A 4,473-nucleotide genomic window follows, 5' to 3' on the forward strand; every position below is an offset into this window, starting at 1 on the left:
CGTTGAATTGTTCATCCATTTGCCTACACAACTTTTAAAAGGAAAATGAATGTGCATCCACCACCCATTCCAAATGTCGTTAAATCTATGTTTTCGATATATCGTATGAACTAATACAATTGTCAAAGATCCGTAATAACTTTAAGGTATGCATAATAAGTGATTGAGTGTTACTAAATAGATTGTCAGCCATAACTAGAATATTGATCCATAAAAGAAGTTTATTGATTCATTCACTTAACTAACACATTGTTAGTTTCAACCTTTGATTCTATATGTTCGTGTAGGACATCAAACAAGTTGCGCGTTAATAAGTTTATATTAAACTAGATCCAGATTCAAAGTGATTAAACAAAAACGTTTGATAAAGGTACATAAACGGTCATTAGGATCTCGAATCTCTTAACATCGAGATCCATGTGAGCTCAAATAAGGAATAACATGATGGCGTGTGACACTACAAGAAATTCCAGCAATAGTGGCGACACCTTTAGCGACGACTCCCGAAAAGTCGCCGCTAAAGGCCCTATCCGTGTCCACTCTTTTAAATCAATTCCTGGCCATTCGATCAAAATACATCTGACGGTTGATGTTTCAAAGGTTATTAAAACCTTGGGCGGGCTATAGACTCACTCTTCCCTCCCAAATCACACCAGTGCCACCTCCTCCAATCCCTCAATTGACGCCGCACAACCTGGCCGGACCACCTCCTCTGTGCCGCCGCACCGCCTCGCAGGTCTCGCAGGTCCACCTCCTCAGCGCCGTCGCACCACAGGTAATCTTGTTTCCTTTAATTGTCTCTAATTAGTTTATATATTAACAAATTTCTTGAGTTAAGAGTAGTATAGTAGGTTATTGTCAAATTTCTACCCAAATTTCTTAAGTTCGAGTCAAGTTGTCTCTAATTTGTATTATCTACACAACTTTCTTGAGTTAAAATGTCAAATTTCTGTAATTAAATGTAGTATTGCAGGTTATTGTGTTGTTCTTGACTTAAATCAGAGGTTAATTTCTGCATTTTTTTTAATAAGTAGGTTTAGAGACGAGTTGAAGTTAGAGGTGCACAATCGGGTTAGGGTTTGAACCCGGACCGGGTTCAAACTGGTTTGGAGTGAAGCTTAAAAAAGTCAAACCGGGTTGGGTTCAACACGGGTTGGCGGTTTGTAAAACTTAACCTTACGAAACCTGTTCGGGTTAGGTTGGTGTCAAGTGTGTTAGGTTGCTGTGTATTTCAGGTTTCAATGCTGTTGTTGCAGGGTGTATCTTTTGCTCTGGAGTCGGTTTTGTGTCCATCACCTGCTTTGTCCTTCTCATCACTCATAAATACAACATCAACAGTCATTCGGAAACAAAGAAGCTCGAATTCTTGTTCTAGGGCTTGACAATGCTGGCGAAACCACTATACTTTGTATGATCACTGTTTTTTTAATGGATTTGATATTTTATGCTAGTTAAGTTTTGTAACGGTTGTTGATTTGGTGTTTAGATCGGCTTCAAATGGGCGAAGTTGTCTCCACTATTCCAAGTTGGTTCTGTTTGTTGTTTATGTTTGATTGGATTTGTTAATTGATTGTGTGGACTTATGTGGAGTTTTTCTGTGCAGTGTTCGGGTTTAATGTAGAGACGGTGCAATATAAGAATATAAGTTTCAAGTTTGGGATCTCGGTATGTTTGATCGTTTGCTAATTGTTATCGATTTGGATTTGTTATTATTTTCTGTATTTTTTGAATTGTTCTTTGAAAGAAAGAGTTAGATAGTAAGTCATAGGGTTGTAAATCATAGGGTTGAATATGGAGATTTAAGTCCTTAAAACTCAGCTTTCTACACCTGGAATGGAATGGTCGTTTTTATTATCATGATATCACTCTCTGTTTCCATTTTATTTAGCATAATAAGCCGAAATCAGTTGCTAAATCATGATCAGATGCGGAAAGTTAACTTGATCTTTCATTTTACCTTGTCATTTAATTTGGACCTTGTTTCATTTTGCAATCTAGTTTTAGAAAAAAAAAAACATGCGCAAAGTTTTGGTGATGTCAAAATGCGGCCACTCTGCTGTTTTGCACCACAAAGGTACTGAAAGGGTGCAATAATAAAAAGGAAGGTGTGTTTATTTCTTAATCTTCCTTGACCCATTTCTTGAACACCGGTCACCACTGCACATTTAGTGTCTTGAACAGCCTTGTATGACTGGTTTTCAGTCACCAGACTGACCACCATCTTCTCTACTACTATTCGCGATTGGTACTGCTGCTGCTTCAATTCTTTATCAATCTGAAAAGTCGCCGCTAATGCTTCGTTTTCCTGTAGTGTAATTCAAGGCTGGCAGCCGTTGAAGTCAGTTTGTAATAAGCCAGTCAAGTGTGTTGAGTCATGAATTTAAGTGTGAGAGTCTCGAGTCTATTTCTTGTTTTTTAGTCAAAGTTGTTATGGGTTATTTTTCATTTCTTTTCTCATGATTCTATTAATAATCGGCTATGTAATTAAGCCTTGTTTATCTAAAATAAAGATCATCTTGCTTTCTAGCATTTCTTGTTTTTTAGTCAAAGTTGTTATGCCTACATGGATTTGATGCTTTCATTTTTTTTAATTTAGTATAGTTGTTGAAACAGGTGGAAGCATATTTTGCACAACTGTTGATATGCTAACTATATAAGTCGGGTTTGAGTTTGGGTTCAGCGGTCGCCACATCGTTCACAAGGACTCTGATACGGTGAGTACGCAGTCAAAACTGGTATACAACATGTTTGTTTGCAAAGATCAGGTGCATTTCATTCTTCTATTGTTGACTAGCTTATGTTCTTGTTCGTTTTGATGAGTAATGATGGGATCATACTAAAGACTTCCTTCTGCACAAAAGGAACATGTTTTTACCATTTTGTGTTTTTGTAGGGGTATACATGTTTGTTGACGGGGATGGGACGCACATTCGGCATATTTCAATGGGTATTGTTTACCTCTTTTCTTTCCAAGGTGTCGGTTTTTCGGAAAGTTAATCTGCGACATCAGTGAGTTTTAACTTAAAGTGTTAAATCGTGACATTGGTAAGTTAATCAGAAAACTTGGGTTTGTATCTCAGTTAAAAGTGTTCAAATGGGTCAACTAATAATATATATTTTATTTTGTAGGATTATTTTAACGATTCGTTTGAAGACCCGAGATTCATGGAACGACTCTACCGAGCTGTGGATAAGAAGAAGAAGGGATAAAAAAAGCAACGAAAATGACAAGGACTAGGTAGATTAATGATGTATTTGCTTAGAATTTAAGAGTTTCAAAACTTTAACTTAACCAAACAAAATACTTTTGTTATAGTTTTATGTTTTAAATTTGGTGTCTTATGTTTACAACTCGGTGTTTTATGTTTGAAGTATTGTTTGACTGCGGAAAACGGGGCCTACTGGGTTGAGGGTAACTTTAACTTAACCAAACAAAATACTTTAGGATTGTATCCTTGCTGACTCAAACTACTGGGTTGAGGGTAACGTCGCCTTCAAAAGAGGGGCCTACTACAATAACTAAGATAATCTCTTAAACAAGTGCAAAAGTGCGAAAATAATCAAAGGTTATACTAATACACGAGTCGGATCCAAGTGATTCATCTTGTCTATCTGTTGACGCATTGTCTATGCCAACTCTAGTCGTGTCGATGACTCCATACGTAGGATGCTGACTTCACATACTTAACGTATTGAAATCTAATAAATTTAAAAGAGCCATGAGCTAAAATCTGACACAACTTTGCTCGGTTAAAAATTCAATAATAATATTACAACGGCAACAACAACAACAATAATAATAAAGAATATAAAAATACCTTTAGCTGGACTTTTAGTACATAAATTTAGTTTTTTTAATAATAATAAAACTAAAACTAAACAATGATGATAAAACTTTTCTGTAAATAATAATAATAATAATAATAATAATAATAATAATAATAATAATAAATAATAATAATAATAATAATAATAATAATAATAATAATAATAATAATAATAATAACAATAACAACAACAACAACAATAACAATAAGAACAATAACAATAACAATAACAATAATAGTTCATCATTTTTATAAAGCTGGAAAAATGAACCGAGTTAAAACATGAATAATATTTCAACATGGACCAACAATGTTAACCCCAAAACCTTTTTGTTTTAACCACATCATAATTTTTTATTTTATTTTGTATTTTCGGGTGATGGCCTTCATCATAATATTGTTTGAACTATTTTTGTAATTTTTGTTTTATTAACACATTAAAATATAGCATAAAATGAGTCAAAAACATGTACTACTTTGATAAATTGTAAATGATGGAAGCTTTTGGCTACGTCCCATAGTTTACTTAATAAAAAGGTGAAGCCAATTCATCCCATAGCAACAATAGCTTCTGAATAATGAATATAGGCATGAGTGTGTGCATGTATTAGTAAACAACAGAAGAAAACACGCATTATGTAAAAAA

At 34.5% G+C, this 4,473-nt stretch overlaps 1 long non-coding RNA gene across 2 annotated transcripts; it reads left to right on the forward strand.

Moving 5' to 3' along the window:
• The first annotated feature begins 479 nt into the window (after positions 1-479).
• Positions 480-3,348, forward strand: LOC110889521. 2 transcript variants are annotated; one of them, XR_002563639.2, is made up of 7 exons: positions 480-775; positions 1,257-1,408; positions 1,487-1,525; positions 1,604-1,665; positions 2,614-2,765; positions 2,894-3,045; positions 3,130-3,348. It is a non-coding gene; the product is annotated as an uncharacterized LOC110889521 (long non-coding RNA). The 2 variants fall into 2 exon arrangements; XR_002563638.2 differs by having other exon boundaries at positions 487-775; positions 2,614-2,714.
• The last annotated feature ends 1,125 nt before the right edge of the window (positions 3,349-4,473 follow it).

The sequence above is a fragment of the Helianthus annuus genome, chromosome 11 (assembly GCF_002127325.2).
Source record: "Helianthus annuus cultivar XRQ/B chromosome 11, HanXRQr2.0-SUNRISE, whole genome shotgun sequence".
NCBI classification, from domain to species: Eukaryota; Viridiplantae; Streptophyta; class Magnoliopsida; order Asterales; family Asteraceae; genus Helianthus; species Helianthus annuus.